Below are 17898 nucleotides of genomic sequence, written 5' to 3'. Positions count from 1 at the left end.
TACAAAATCCATGCTTGTTCAACAGTGAACCAAACACAAGGTTCTTACGGATATCTGGTACATACAACACATTGTTCAGAGTCAGCTCTTTCCCAGAGGTGATTTTCAAGATCACTCTTCTGTGACCCATGATCTCAGACGTGGCAGAGTTCCCCATAAATAGTTTTTCTCCATTGGTCACTTATTCAAAAGATTTGAAGAGACCCTTATTTCAGTATATATGCCAAGTGTAACTAGTGTCAATCAACCACTCTCGAGGATTAGAATTGACTAGGTTTACCTTATTCTCGACTACGATTCTTACAGGTTACAATCTGGACTCTTTCTGGAGATCTGTGATAAACTAACCTAAATTATACAAGGATACAAAATTATACTAACTATATAAATATATATATATATATATAATAGGCTTCAAAAGAAAGATTTATATAAAGTTAATTTTGGTGTAAGTTTAAACTAAGACATTTAAGTCTTATTCATAGACTTTTTCCACAGTTAAATTTCATTCATAATCCATGTGGGAGAAAACTAAGTTACTATTCACTCACCCATTTTCCAACACGCACTTCTTATCATGGGCATTATTTTTTTTTAAACCATCCGATACAATATAATCGGTGCCAAAAGTTTACCAATGGGTGGGGACTAAACTAGCAGCCCCACTTTACAACTCTCCTGAATATTTATATATTTCTTCCTAAAAACAACCAGTGAACGTTCTGCGGAGTTACCAACTTAATTAAGAATAAAGTCTAAAAGGGTGGGTGGACATGGTGTTTGACTTGAAGGTCTCTGATCTGGTTTATTATTATTATTTTTTAAATAAAACATATTTTCTGCGTTGTTTTAATTTCGAAGAAAAGAGGTTTGGAGATATGCAATGATATGATGTTACTTATTCTACAATCTGCCCACCAAACTAGAAAGAAAGCCGCCCCAAAAGTCCTACCGTACGGTCAAATGAAGGTACTTTTTTAAAAATAAAAAATAAAAAATTGTCTGAGAAATTTGCAGTTGGAAACACGTACAAAAATTCATCCATTTTCTTCCAAGAAGTTGGTCGGGCCAATTTGGATGAACTAATTTGACAAAGCTCTAAATGCATGATATTTAGCAACCAAGAAATCTCAAATTTTAAGCACATAATTACCTACAACACTACTTGGTATAGTTGTTCAACACATTTAGAACTTATCAGTGAAAAAAGAAAAACACATGTTCTAGAAGTTTCTAAAAAAAGAAAAGATATACAGCTAAACCATATACATATATGAACAACTAAGCATTATTTTCTTGTGAAACTGAATGAACCATATATAGTATGCATTTTGAAGAGTGTTTGTCTCGTTTAGGACGTGAAAGTAAATCTACATTTATATATAGAAAATATTTGTGATTAGTTAGGTATATAGTAATAATGTTTATATATACCCCACAATGTTAGGCCATCATCGCCACCTCATGAGCTGTATGTGTCTTCTTCTCAAATCTCATTACTTGTCGGTTTAGCCGACAAAGAGGTGTGTGTGGATGATGCATCAGTATTAGGTTAGGTTAATCCAATTAATTAATTGTTTAGTCTCATCTAATACAAGCGAGAGCAAGTTAAACCCACTGACTGCGCCTTCTTATAATCCAGAAGTGGGGTACACTTATATATAGCAGCTAATTTAGTCGTAAAAATCATTATGAAGTTTTGTGAAAATACTCATTGTTCACCCCGCTATATGTTGTTTATATAAAGGCTCATGCATGAGCAAGAAATGACATCTGAGTTGACTCTTTTTAATTAACCACACACAACACAATAAAAAATTAAGAGGTCCATTTCCACGCGGTTTCGGCGTGGTTACTTCCAAATATGTTTTCTCGTTGACCTTATTAATTAGTTTCTTAATCTTAATTGTATGTATCCACTCATGTGTGTGTTTATTAACCTAATCACTACTATTGTTTTTGTATTCATCGTTGTCGTGAACACGCAAAAGGCCTCAAGCAAATTCATATTCTTCGTCCTTAAAGTAAACCACGTTCAAAGCAAACAACTTTTTATTATTATTATTATTATTATTACTTTTTAAGGGAAGAAGATAATAAAGAGAAGAAAAGTTGGTAGAAGGAATGGAATTCTCAAGCGCATTTTTACCAACCAAAATAGAAAAGTGTGCCAGTAAATATATTGTTTAATTTGGAAAAACAGATAAATTCACATGTCATGCCTGAAATTTGATACATATTTATTTATTTATTTGTCAGGTAGAGTAGATAATGTTCCTTAAAAAAAATAACTACTAGTGCTTTTTGTAATTTGGATGGTTTGGCAGTTGGCACACTTGGTTGACCAATAGAATGGAGTTTCAGGCCATCCACATGATTTTATTGGATACCTCATCTAACAAGGATATTTTTTAGAAAAAAAAAAAAAAGTTTTAAATACCATATTTTGTTTTTTTTAATTAAGTATTAGTACCATAATTACTAATAAGAAACTAAACATCAATATTCACTATTCAGTAATAATACACCAAGACAACAGCATCACAACTGAGATATAACAACATTAATGCTAAAAGTTTGCAATGCAATGATAATACCAAATTAGCTAATACAATTACTAACACTACTACAAAACAAGCTTTTAGGACACTTTTTTATGGCACTCGCCTAGATGCGAGCCCTAAAAACAGCTCCTAGACTTTTTAGGACACTCATTGAGAGTCCTTAAATAATTTCTTATAGGACACGCTGTGCGAGCCCTAAAAATTGATGTGTATTCTAAAAATTTAATTTTTTTTATCAAAAGTTCATGGACTTTTTAGGACACTCATTGAGAGTCCTTAAAGAATTTCTTTTGGGACACGCAGTGCGAGCCCTAAAAACTTATGTGACTCCTAAATGTTTGAATAATTTTTTTTAACAAAAGTTTTATTATATATTAAATCAAAAAAGAAAAAAAAAACACTCAGCCCATTCTCTCTCTCTCTCTTCCTTGGATTCCCTCTCTCTTCCCCCATTTCTCTCTCTCACTCTCTCGCAAGCTTGCTGCCTAGCCATGAAATGGCGACTCTCCTGCCACCCCCCGCCTACACGTGCCACCCCACCGTCTTCCCCAGCCCCGGAAACCCTCAGCCCCGCAAGATCCTAGCCTCACACGCCCCTTAGCCCTCTCCACGGAGCCTCCAAAGTCCGGCGACTATGTGGGTTTCAGAAAAATTTTGGTCATTTTCCGATCACCTCAAGCCACCCTGAGCCAAATGACTACCACCACTGCTTCCCTTGAGCTTTGGGCTTCAAAACCCACTAAAGGATCGGACTCAATGGTCATCGGAATTGGAATCGATGTTCGGTGTAATCCATGGAGATTCAAGAATTCATGGCTCTAATCCGGCCATTCTAGGCCTTTCCAAGAGAAACCACAACTACCTTGACGTTCCTCGAGCTTTGAGCTTCGAAGCTCATGTCATCATTTTCCCAAAACACCACCGTGGGGTGGTGGCGCCACCATCATCGTCGGAGCTTCGACGGAAGCTTTGGCTACCAATTAAAATTTTAAAAATTAAAAATAAAATTTTTCAGTACTCGCAATGCGAGCCCTATAAACATTCTTTTAGGGCTTACAACGCGAGTCCTAAAAAAAATTCTCAAATAGAGGACTCGCGCCTCACGAGTCCAAAAAACTTTTTTAGGGCTTGCAAAGCGAGCCCTAAAAAGCCTTTTTGTAGTAGTGTAAAACTGAAATATAAGTTTGAAAATGACAGTACCAGATTTACTAAAGTAGCTAACACAAAAATTATATATTAATATATATATATATATACTAGGTAAAATCAACATTCATTGCACGTTTGTTTAGTTTTTATTTAGAAGAAAAAAATTTAAACCACAACATATTAAAACAAAAAAACTATAAATAAATATATATTATTTAATTAATAGCTAGAACAATTTAAAGAAGTAATTTCTTATTTAAAATAAAAACTAAATGAAAAAATAAGAAAATATGTATATCTATGTCTTATTTCACTACGACATATATGTTTAGATAAACAAAATATGTTAAATGACAAGATAAATAATTAATCAAAAATAATAAATGTAAGCATATAAATATCTTTCGGTTATAGTTTTTGTAACGTCCTAAATTACCTAATAAAACTTAGGGCATTGATTAGGGGGACAGGATGACAAATTATAGAAGTTACATTTTTATGTATTTTATATGCGTGTAATTATGTGATTATGTGAGTTATATTATTATATGACTTGATAAGCATGTTTAGGTGTATTAATTAAACATGTGGGCATGTTTCTTATTAGAATGGAAATTTGTGTAATTTGTCATGTTATGGGTATATTTGGCATATATGTGATATATGTTTGGGACCATATTATTATGTGGATATATTTTGGTTGCTCGGCACGAGGCGATCCTAGAGAGCAAGTTAGCGGGAAAGTCACAACGGGATCAATATTTGACTCGGTGTGAGTCAAGGGGTATATTGGGTATTTAGCACATTACCAGGTTATTGGGTAATGGGAATGATTATTTGTTAATATATTGGAGTTAGTGAGATAAGAAGGAAATTCTAGGAATTTTGACTATTTTACCCTCGGGGGCGTTTTTGGGACCCCGAGCATTGGGATTTACTTGAGGTTACTTAAGCTCGAAGTAACCTGACAGAAACAGATATACCTTTAAAATACTTTTCCTCTCTCTTCCGTTATTCCTTTTTACCGTTTGTCGCATTTTTGAAGGAAACTCGAGTTTTAGGACTCGGATTCAAGCAAGGATCGAGTCATAGCAATTCTAGGAAAGATTAGGAGCTTATTAACCAGATGACTTAGCAAGAAATGACATAATCAGAGGTAATTTACGCTTTGGATTTGTTGACGCGGTTCTTCGCCAACAGGTATTTAAGAAAATAAGAGGAAGGGATTAGTGCTTATGTTGAACCGAAATAGATGAATGATCTTTTTGGAAATGGGCTGGTGACACAATTACGTTTTTAGGTGGTTCAAAGGCTAAAATCCTTCTACTCCACCAGTCAATATTATTGTTATATGCTTGATATTCTTTTACAGGGTATTTCTTACACAATAGGATCCAACCCTTTGTAACTCCCAAGGTCTCCATATTTATAGGAGAGGGCACCTGGGAGTTGTTAAGAAGGTCATCTCGTGGCCTTCTTACCTATCATGTCAACTCTGTGACATTCATGATTAATTCCTAAAACCTGACACATGAAGTGTGGTCTAATCAATAGGTAAGGGGATAATGGGCCGCACGACCCAACCCAGTCGTGGGTGTCTGAATGCGCACGTTCATGCTACGTGTTCGAGAAGTTAGGGATATATCAGACACGTGATGTCTGATATATGCACGTTTACCTTGCGTGGTTGACTTTATAAAAGGTCACAGCCTCCAACCCTAGCTCGCGCCACGAGCTGGATGCTTCCCTCGACCTGTCGCCGTCAGAGTCCAAACTCAGTCTAATCTTGGCGAACCCTTAGGCTACCTCAAGCTGAGGAGGAAGGAACCTTCTACGGTAGCTCCGGTCTTGGGGATGTCCATGTGGTAGGCGTGATTAGGCCGTATCTCAGCTTGCTAACAGCCCGTGGGAAAACCAGGGCGTACAGGATTTTTGAGTTTTCGTTTCCTAAAGTTGATTAAGTTTTGAGTTTGGATTCTATGTGTTTGATGAGTTTTTGAGTTATTTGAAGCTTGAGTTTTAATGGTTTTGGGCCATTGAGATGATTGGGAACTTTGTTTTTGGGATTTGGATATGTTTGGATAGGTTTATTGAAGGTTTTGAAATGGGGAAAACGAAGTTTTATGGTTGGATTTTAGGTCGAGCTGCGGCCCAAGCTTGACGAAGAGGAGGAACTTGGTTGTAGGGCATTAGGGTGTGGCGCCTGGTAGGCGCGCCGCGGCGCGAAGCGCAGGCAGAAAGGGGCAGGGGCTTCTGTCTGGAGGTGGGCCACAGCTCAGGGGCGTGGGGCTGTGGCGCTTAAGAGGAAAGTTAGTCTTAGGGAGGTTTTGGGTGTGGGAACTCAAACCTAAGGGCTCGGAGTTGAGGATTCGACATCCCGAAGGCTAGGACTCGGTTCTAAAGCCTTTATTTACTCATTATTGATTGGATTCTATACTTGGTTGGGACTAGGTTATCGCTAGGGGCTCAAGATCATAATCGTGCTCAGGGGTCATTCTTATTTTACATTATACTCGGACCTGAGGTAAGAAAACTACACCCATTATGTGACAGACATGATTAGGGTTTTGCCTAAATGTTGAATATAGTTTTGATTGGGCATTGGCCCCTGTAAATGCACATGATTATGATTATTCCTATGATTATTGATGTAGCATGTTGAGTGCTCTATATATGGATATTGTTACATGATGAATGTTTTGTTTGCATTATATATTTGAGAAAGGCATTGAATTATCTAACAAGGACGACAATAGCGCTGAGCGCTGGTCGTAAAGCATTGGCTTATGAGTCAGGGCAGCAATAGTGCGTCGAGCATTGGTCTATATGATTAGATCTAATCAGGAGAGCATTACACGCTCGTTTGACCCAATGGTCGTGGAAAACTAAAGTGCTTGGCTAGCTCTATGGCTAGTTACTTAGAGCTAGGGAAAAGGGCCCCAGGCTGACTCTATGGTCATCTGTTTAGGGCAGAGGGCCCAGGTTGAATCTATGGTCATCTGATTATGGATGCGGGCCCCAGAATGATTCTATAATCGTTTATTTGTACTTGTATGCATGCATGAGTAGGCTATTACTGTTGGGCATGCTAGATATACATCTGAATCTGTATATAATGTTCATGCACTTGTATTAAGTTTTCTTGCTGGGCCTTGGCTCATGGGTGCTATGTAGTGCAGGTAAAGGGAAAGGAAAGTTGGACCAACCATGATTTGGAGAGCTTAGGTGGCAACGTGTACATATGCGGCTGCTTGACCACCACAACGAAGGTTTCTTAGAGGAACTAGGGTTAAACTCTATTTTTTCTGCTTAGGTCGGTGAGTTGTAACTTTTGAGTTGTAATGACCATTTTAGAACTGTAAACAACTTTGTGAACATTATTAGGGGATCTCATGTAAAGTTTAATGTTTTTAATGCAACGCCCATTCCTTTTAACCAAAAAATTTAACCCTGGACCAGTAATTACATTTAGATGCATGTTTATGGCCTAATGTCTTGTTTAGCGAGTTAAGCACGATTTAAAACACACAGTGTAACGTTCTTGGCTAACCAGGGCATTACAACTTGGTATCAAAGCGTGCCAAGGTTAAGGGTTCTTATAGATAGGCTGGGCATGTACACTCGCCACTAAAGACAATCTCGACTCAGGGTTCGGTAACTATTTATGTGGTTATGTGCTAAACTGCTTAAATAGGATATAAATACTTTACCTGCATGTCTTATTGGGTATCATGAGATATACTGATAGGGCCTAGCCATTGACTGTTGCATGGTTTATATAGAATTTTCTTATTAGCAATGATATTGCTTGTGAATTCCAAAGAACCGCTTATTAGCAATGTTATATGGACATGTAATTCAGGACACACTCATTAGCGTTGTCATAGATACCTGTATGCCAGAAAATGCTTATTAGCATTGTTAATTGTCATGAATATAAGGACGTGCTTATTAGCACCAAACATGAATATGAATCGACATGCTTATTAGCATGACTGTTGAATGTGAATGGTTATATGCTTGATCTTGGACCGTGAGGTGACAAGAGGTTTAGTTATCACTACCTAACTGGCTGAATTGATTATTTCAGCAAGATATAAGCTTAGAAGTATGCTTCCAAGGCAGATTGAATCATCAGCTGCCAAGAAGATCAAGGCTAGAATGACAAACAGGGTTAGGATAATGACCAGGGTCAGACCCCTCATACAGCTCTTGAGAACTGGCAGTAGTTGCTTGCTGACTTGCAAGCCAAGGTATTGAGGCAGGAAGAAGAAATTTGCCTCCTGAGACAACAACAGGTTCCTGCAGGGAACATCTTGCCAGAGGCACCACTTGTGATGGTGCCAATAGTTGAGCAGCCGCCAGAGGCTAGGAATAAATGGGAGCTTCTTTATGAAAGGTTCAGGAAGCAGCACCCTCTGATCATTGAGGGTAGTGCAGATCCAGCCAAGGTCGAGCAGTGGATGAGTATGGTTACCACCATCCTAGACTTTATGAGGGTGTCTGGTAACAAGAGGGTGGCCTGTGCCACGTATATGTTTTGGAAGGATGTCCGAATTTTGTGGAAGGTGATATCCTAGACCAAAAATGTTAATGCCCTGGATTGGGAAGAGTTTCAGACTCTATTTAATGATAAGTATTACAATGATGCCATTAGAGTGGCGAAGGCTGAAGAGTTCAACAGGTTACTCCAGGGCAACTCATTAGTGACTGAGTATGCCTTGAAATTTGATAGACTAGCAAAGTTTGTTGGGGAACTGGTGTCTAGTGATGGGACTAGAAGGGAGAGGTTTCTCCAGGGGATACAGCCTATGATAGCCTGGGATGCTCGTATTACCACTGTGCCAGGGGTGACTACCTATGCACAAGTTGCTAAGAAGGCACCCACAGTTGAGAGCGCAGAGAACAAAATCTGGCGTGATAACGCGGCTAGGAAAGACACTAGGAGGGTGGGACCTCCATTTATGAGTTCGGGTAGGAGCGGGGCCCCTAGTGATCAGAAAAGGAAGGCTCCCGATGTCTTTCCAGCTCCAGGCCCTGACATGAGATCTCGTGGTATTTCAACAGGCCTCCAGGGCGACAGTGAGAGCTGGAGGACTTTTCCAAAGTGTGCGAGATGCAAGAGGCGTGATATAGAGGAGTGTCTGGCAAAGGCCTGCTTTATATGCGGGGTAGTGGGACACCTAAAGAAAGATTGCCTGAAGGCAAGAATGGAAGAATCACGAAAGGCGGACAGCTTGACTCCAGTTTGAGTGTTCGCGTTGACTCAGGAAGAAGCTGAGGCTTGTTCCTCAGTAGTCATAGGTCAGCTTTTTAGTGCTGGAACACCTTATACTGTTTTGATTGATTCTGGTGCTACACATTCTTTTGTTGCTAGTAGAGTTATTGATAAATTGTGCAGACCATATGATTATTATGTTGTGGGGTTTGGGACCTTATTACCCACTGGAGAGTTAGTAGTATCCAAGGGATGGGTTAGATCATTGCTAGTGATAGTGGAGGGTAGAGAGTTGTCAATTGATTTGATAGAGTTAGTTATGACCGACTTTGACATGATTCTGGGTATAGACTGGTTGGTGAAGTATGGGGAAAACATAGATTGCAGAAGGAAAATGGTAACCTTTGAGCATGAAGGTGAGGATCTTTTTGTATTTGTTGGCACTGTGCATGGACCCCGTGTACCGATGATATCTGTATTGAGGACTAGAGATCTATTGCAAGGTGGTTGCATAGGATTCTTAGCCAGTGTGGTAGATACCAGTCAGGTCGTGTCGGTGGGACCAGAGGAGACCAGATTAGTCTGTGAGTTTCTGGATGTGTTTCCAAAGGATTTACCAGGGTTACCACCACACAGAGAGATGGAATTTGTGATTGAATTGGCACCAGGGATGGAGCCAATGCCTAGGGCACCTTACAGAATAGCCCTAGCAGAGTTGAAAGAACTAAAGGTACAGCTGCAAGAGCTATTAGACTTGGGTTTCATTAGACCTAGTTTCTCACCATGGGGTGCACCAGTCATGTTTGTAAAGAAGAAAGATGGTTCTCTGAGGATGTGTATTGACTACAGGGAACTGAAAAAGTTAACAAGCAAGAACAAGTATCCTCTGCCAAGGATAAATGATATGTTTGACCAATTGCAGGGTAAAATGGTATTCTCAAAGATAGATCTTCAATCTAGTTATCACTAGCTAAGGATCAAGGAGGGAGATATACTGAAGACTGTCTTTCATACCAGATATGGGAAATATGAGTTCTTAGTTATGTCCTTTGGGTTGACTAATGCCCCAGTTGCTTTTATGGATCTGATGAACAGAGTGTTCAAGGATTACCTGGACTAATTTGTGATTGTCTTCTTCGATGATATTCTGGTTTATTCTCAGTCAGAGTCAGAACATGAGCAACATCTGTGGTTGGTTCTACAGAGGCTGAAGGAACGGAGATTGTTCGCAAAGTTCAAGAAGTGTGAGTTCTGGTTACCTCAACTAACTTTCCTTGGTCATATTGCCAGTAAGAAGGCAATCAAGGTGGACCCAGCCAAGATTGAGGTGGTCAGGGATTGGCCAAGGCCTCAAAGATTAAGAGCTTCCTTGGGTTGGCAGGTTATTACAAGCATTTTGTGGAGGGGTTCTCAAATATTGCTACTTCTTTGACATGCAAGAATCAGAAGTTTGTATGGTCAGACAAGTGTGAGAACAGCTTCCAGGAATTGAAGTAGAGATTGATCATAGCTCCAGTTTTGAGTCTCCTGACAGGTCAGGAGAAGTTTCTGTTTTACTATGATGCCTCACATTAGGATTTGGGTTGTGTTCTTATGCTGTTAGGGAAGGTGATTGCCTATGCATTAGGCCAGTTGAAAGAGTATGAACAGAGATACCCAACTCATGATTTAGAGTTGGCAGTAGTGGTTTTTGCATTAAAGGTATGGAGGCATTACCTTTATGGGGAGAAGTGTGAGATATCTAATGACCACAAGAGCCTGAAGTACTTTTTCATACAGAAGGATCTGAACATGAGACAGAGATATTGGCTGGTGTTGGTGAAGGATTATGATTGTGAAATCCTGTATCACCCAGAGAAGGCCAACATAGTGGCAGATGCCTTAAGCCGGAAGGGTTCGGGACAGATATACAGTGCGAGACTGATATCCAGAGAGTTAGCAGAGGATATGACCAGAGCTGGTATAGAGTTGTTGGTGGGCCAGTTGGCCAACATTACACTACAGTCTACGCTGTTAGAAAGAATAAAGGAAGGTCAGTTGGGTGATCCACAACTGACAAAGATCAAAGAGGACGTTCTAGCTAGAGTGTCTAGAGGCTATACAGTGTCAGAGATGGGCTTGTTGAGATACAAAGGTCGGATCTGTGTTCCGATGGACACTGTTATCGGGCAGAAGATTCTAGATAAATCTAATACTACTCCTTACTCTTTGCATCCAGGCACCACGGAGATGTATCAAGATGTGAGATCGCTGTATAGGTGGCTTGGGATGAAGAGAGATGTGACAGAGTATGTGGCTAAGTGTTTGATATGTCAACAGGTCAAGGTTGAGCATTAGAGACCAGCAGGGCTTGTACAGCCTTTGGACATCCCATAGTGGAAATGATAGGATATCACGATGGATTTCATGGTGGGGTTACCGAGGAGTGTGGGTCAACATGATTCAGTGTGGGTTATTGTGGATCAATACACCAAATCAGCTCACTTCTTACCAGTGAGAACAACTTATACAGTTGAATAGTACGCATATCTCTATGTTAGAGAGATTGTGTGCCTTCATGGAGCACCAAGGTCGATCGTGTCAGATCAGGACCCCACATTCACTTCCAAGTTTTGGAGAAGTTTGCAGAGGGCCATGGGTACACAATTGAAGTTCATTACTGCTTATCATCCTCAGACAGATGGACAATCTGAGAGGACGATCCAGATATTAGAGGACATGCTGAGAGCATGTGTGCTGGACTTTGGTGGGTCTTGGAGTAAGTATTTGCCTTTGATAGAGTTTTCCTATAATAACAGGTATCAATCGACCATTGGGGTGGCTCCTTATGAGATGTTGTATGGAGAAATGCAGGTCTCCCATTCATTGGGATGAGACTGGAGAAAAGAGATACTGGGTTCCTGAGGCAGTTCAAAGGACCAATGAGGCCATTGAGAAGATCAGAGCTCGGATGCTCGCTTCTCAAAGCAGACAAAAAATTTATGCTGATCCCAAACGTAGGAACATGGAGTTCCAAGTGAGGGATTATGTCTTCCTTAGAGTCTCACCATGGAAATGGGTGAGGAGATTTGGGAAGAAGGGCTAGTTGAGCCCTAGATTTATGGGACCATTTGAGATCCTGGAAAGGATTGGTCAGGTAGCCTATAGGTTGGCTTCACCTCCGACACTGTCGGTCGTACACAATGAATTTCATATTTTGGCTCTTCAGAAATATGTGTCAGACGTGACTCATGTGTTGAGTTACAAATATCTAGAGCTTGAGGCAGATCTCTCCTATGAGGAACAGCCAGTCCAGATACTAGATAGGATGGACAAGGTCCTAAGGAATAAAACTATACCTTTCGTTAAGGTGTTATGGAGGAACAACAAGGTCGAGGAAGCGACATGGGAGCTAGAGTCAGATGTGCAGAGTCAATATCCTGAGTTGTTCAGGTAAAATTTCGAGGTTGAAATTTCTGTAAGGAGGGGATAATTGTAACGTCCCAAATTACCTAATAAGGCTAAGGGCCTCGATTAGGGGGCCAGGATGGCAAATTTTGAAAATTACATGTTTATGTGTTTTATATGCGTGTAATTGTGTGATTCTGCGAGTTATATTAGTATATGACTTGATATGCATGTTTAGCTGTATTAATTAAACATGTGGGCTCGTTTCTTATTAGAAAGGAAATTTTTGTAATTTGGCCCGTTATGAGTATATTTGGCATATATGTGTGGGACCACATTATGATATGAAATGATATACTTGATATGTTGAATACTTGATTATCATGAATGCTTAGACTGTTGAGTACATGCTTATGCGGTATGAGTTATCTGATTGTCTCTTGAATGACTATGCTCTGTATTGTGTTTTCTTGCTGGGCCTTGGCTCACGGGTGCTACGTGGTGCAGGTAAAGGCAAAGGCAAGTTGGATCCACCCTGAGATGGAGAGCTGCAGGGCTGAATGTACATGGTCAGCTGTTCGGCCGCCACGGCCGAGGAGTGGAACAGAACGAGAAATGCTTAACCGTCAGTTTTTCCTTAGAGTGGCTAATCATTGCATCTAGATCTTGAATCGTTTGTAAACAATCTTTAACTTATTACTTTTGGGATCCCATGTAAATAGAAAATGTTTATTTATAAGATATGCAGCTTTTGAGACCAAAATCTTTTAACCATAGTTCAACTATAGTTTTGGTAACACGTTTTGATTAAATGACTTGATTAGCGAGTCTTTAACCTTTATAAACACACAATGTAACGGTCTTGGCTATCCATGGAATTACACTTTCTCTCTACTATGACGTCACCACCATTGAAGCTCTTTTTTTTCTCTCTCATTTCTCATTCTGATACTTACCCATGACCATTAGAACTATTGAAGCACCCCACGACCATTAACACCACCATTGAAGAACTCATCAAAATTTTGTGTTCTGACTCCAAAATTTAAGATTTTATATATTTTAAACTTGTAGATCTCGAAAAAATACTAAACTTAAAAAAAAAATCATCTAAAACAGACAAATGAGTGAAAAGTTATGCATCACTAAAGTTTTCATCAAATTTCAGTGCAAAGCATCGCAACTACATTATTAGACATTGTTTTTTTGGCCAAAAACCATGTTTTGAATGCACCATCGCACTGTACATCACATCAACAACGTTACACATCGCTAGGCATCATTTTTTGGTCTAAAAATCACATTTTCAATGCACCATCGCAACAACATTGCACTAGCATCGTTACACATCGCTAGGCATCATATTTTTGACGTTGCTGATGGGATATTGATGTGACGGTGCCTTGAAAACATAGTTTTTAGTGCCAAAAAATGATGCCTAGCGATGTGTAACGATGCTAGTGTGATGCTGAAGCAATACCATTGTGCTGGTGCATTGAAAAACATAGTATTTGGCCAAAAAATGATGCTGAACAATGCAATTGTGATGCTCTACGTTGAAGTTTGATGAAAACTTTGGTGATGCATAATTTTTCACTCATATATCCATTTCAGTTGATTTTGTTTTTTGAATCTTAGCATTTTTTTTTTTTTGAGATCTACAAGTTTAGAATGTATAAAACCTTAAATTTTGGATGTAGACAGTGGCGGAGGGAGGTGGGGGCATGTGCGCCCACTCAATTTTTAAAATTTTTTGTTTTAAAAATTGGGGTTGAACTCACTCGAAAACATACACACACAAATTATAGTGGAGCCAAATAAACAATTTTGTCTACTTTGCATATAAGTGAAAAAAAATATATTATATACACATACAATATATATATATATAAGTAGTTTGGTTTTTGGTATAAAAACAAAAAATTTGATAAACCAATATTATTATATGTTGGTATAAAGTTGAACTATGAGGCAGTTCAAAAAAAAAAAAAAAACTCATCTAATTTTGTTATTTCTTCTTATTTAGTACTTCTTCTTTTTTAATATTTGTTTACATTTAATTTCTAATGATTTAATTTTTTAGGAAATAATTATACTCCTATTTAAATTTATATACTTTTTTTGGAGAAATTTTAAATTACTTATGGTGTCGAAATCATAGTTAAAATATTTTGTTGCACTTGTATATAAAAAAAAAAAAAACATGACTACAATATATACAATCATATAAAAATAATTAAGATTCTAACTATCTACATACCAAAAACATAAATAGTACACCGGTAGCCCCTTTTAGGAAGAAATTTATCAATATTTTTATAATAGTAAAAAGATTTCTCCACTGTACTTTGCTCCGCCACTGGGTGTAGAACACAAAATTTCGATGAGTTTTTCAATGGGTGCTTCAATGGTGGTGTTGATGATCATGGGTGCTTCAATGGGTTTTCAATGGTTCTAATGGCTGTTGAGAAAATAAGCGATAAGGATAAAAATATTTAACAGCTAGAAGTTACACCTGTCATAATATTGGGTGCATTGATTTTTGATTTTATGCCATTATGATAAGATTATGTAATATTCTGTTCACATGTGTAAATCCTCCATACCCATCTGTATTATATATATCCAAAAGTCATCTAGTCATGTACGGCTGAATAATACAATTGACTCTCCCATTTTCTTTCATATCTTTTTCTTTACATTGTTTACTTTTCAAACTTGGTATCAAGAGCCAATGTCGGCTACCAACGATAGCGACAAAACTCCCACATCTGGGAACCTCAAAGAATCATCTGCCAGCCACATTAGTTCAGCCCCCCATGCATCAAATATTTCTTCGTCTCCACCTTCCTCCACTCCTCTGATTACCTTCCTCAACCAGCCTTTTGCCCTAAAACTTGACCGCAACAACTACTCCCTATGGAAAACAATGATAACTGCCATTGTTCGAGGGCACAGACTCGATGGGTTCCTCAACGGTTCCAAGACCAAGCCTCCAGAACTGCTTCCCGCTTCCATTGAAGGTTCCGCCGTTTCTACCGTCAATCCAGAATTTGAACAATGGATTGTTCATGACAAGTTACTTCTCGGTTGGCTCTATGGTTCCATGACCGAGTCCGTTGCTGCCAAAGTTATGGGGTGCGACTCGTCCTATTCTCTATGGAACTGTCTTGCCGCAATTTTTGGTGCTCACTCAAATTCTCGTCCGGATGAACTTCGAACAAAGATCCAAACCACCAGGAAGGGAGCTCTATCCATGACTGAGTATTTGCGACAGAAACGACAATGGGCCGATACTCTTGCTCTCTCAGGTGATCCTTACCCTGAAAAACATCTCATTGCTAATATTTTATCTGGTTTGGATTTAGAGTACTTACCAATCATTGTTCAAGTTGAGGCCCGCATATCTACCTCCTGGCAAGAGCTCCAAGACATTCTCCTTTCTTTTGACAGCAAGATGGAAAGGTTGAGTTCCCTCTCTGGCACGCTCAAACTACCCCACTCAACTCAGCCACAAGCAAATTTTATGCACAAATCGCAAGGGCACCATCAGAGCAGCGGCTCCTCTGGTGCAAATAGGGGAGGTTATAATCGAGGTGGTGGACGGTCTAGAGGTAGAGGTGGAAGATCCAGTGGTCGTTTAGGGTCGCAAAAGCCCACTTGCCAAGTTTGTGGAAAGTATGGGCATTCCATTGCAATATGCTACAACCGCTATGACGAAAGCTATATGAGCTCTCAACCAGGAGGAAATACTCAGGGTAAATTGTCTTCTAACCCTTCAGCTTTTATAGCTACGCCCGAGATGGTCGAAAATGACCAATGGTATGCGGACAGTGGTGCCAGCAACCATGTCACCTCCAATGATTACGAGATCCAAGGCTGGCATTTATAAACCCAAGGTGTACCTTGGACAATCTCAATGGCAGCCAAGTCATGAAGAACCTAAATCTGTTGCGTCTGCCCTTACTCACAAAGGATGGCATCAAGCCATGACCGAGGAACACACAGCTCTGCTTTGAAACAATACCTGGTCTCTTGTTCCCTATTGCTCTGACATGAATATTGTGGGCTGCAAATGGGTTTTCAAAACCAAAAGAAATGTTGATGGTTCATTTCAGCGCTACAAAGCGCGCTTGGTTGCTAAAGGCTTTCATCAAAGACCCGGTCTTGACTTTGGAGAGACCTTTTCACCAGTTGTTAAAGCTTCCACAGTTCGTGTAATCCTCACCATTGCTGTTTCTAAAGGTTGGGATATTCGTCAGCTTGATATCAATAATGCATTTTTAAATGGGCATCTCACTGAAACTGTTTACATGAGTCAGCCACCTGGATTCGAGCACCCTGAGTTTCCCAATCATGTCTGCCAACTTCACAAGTCACTATACGGCCTTAAGCAGGCCCCTCGTGCCTGGTTCGATCGATTGAAAGGTACTCTCATCAGTTGGAACTTTAATAACTCTCAGGCTGACTCATCTCTATTCTATCTTCTTTCTAGCAACACAATTATCATTGTCCTCATTTATGTGGATGATATTCTAGTCACCAGTAATCATACAACTCAGCTTCACGAGTTTACACTAAAGTTGAATAAGCTATTTGCTCTCAAGGATCTCGGCAGTCTTAATTATTTCTTAGGAATTGAAGTATTCTGTGATGACACTGGCATCTATTTGACTCAATCAAAGTATATTACGGAGCTTCTGGACCGGAGTAACATGCTCAACACTAAGCCTTGCCCGACTCCAATGACCACAGGGAAGACACTCTCCATCAGTGATGGAACTCTCCTGACAGATCCTAGTCTATATCGCAGCATTATAGGAGGACTGCAGTATCTTACTCACACTCGACCGGACATCAACTTTGCAGTAAATAAGCTCAGCCAATTTCTCAAAGCTCCTACTTCTGCTCATTGGAGTGCTGTCAAGAGAGTGTTACGATATCTAAAGGGGTCTATAAATTATGGTCTTCACATCAAGTATAGCAGACACTTGAGCATCACAGGATATTCCGATGCTGATTGGGCATGCTGTCCTGATGACAGAAGATCTGTAGCAGCCTATTGTGTGTATCTTGGAGACACATTAGTGTCTTGGTCATCAAAGAAACAAGCCGTTGTCTCTCGCTCTAGTACCGAGTCTGAGTACAGAGCCTTAGCTCATGTCTCAGCTGAGATCTCTTGGATACAAGGACTTCTTCGTGAATTGAAGATGCCATTCTCCACAACACCTATTACTTGGTCTGACAATTTGAGTGCTAGTGCTCTAGCATCGAATCCAGTATACCATGCTAGAACGAAACACATTGAGTTAGACATCCACTTTGTTCGTGACAAAGTTTTACAGAAGCAGCTTGAAGTTCGCTTTGTGCCCTCACATGATCAAATAGCCGATTGCCTCATCAAGAGTCTGACACCATCTCGATTTCACTTTCTCATAGACAAACTTGGCGTTGTTCACTCCCCACTACGTTTGAGAGGGGATGTTGAGAAAATAAGCGATAAGGATAAAAATATTTGACAGCTAGAAGTTACACTTGTCATAATATTGGGTGCATTGATTTTTGATTTTATGCCATTAT

The sequence above is a fragment of the Humulus lupulus genome, chromosome X (genome assembly GCF_963169125.1).
Source record: "Humulus lupulus chromosome X, drHumLupu1.1, whole genome shotgun sequence".
Taxonomy (NCBI): Eukaryota; Viridiplantae; Streptophyta; class Magnoliopsida; order Rosales; family Cannabaceae; genus Humulus; species Humulus lupulus.
This window is presented reverse-complemented; position numbering follows the sequence as displayed.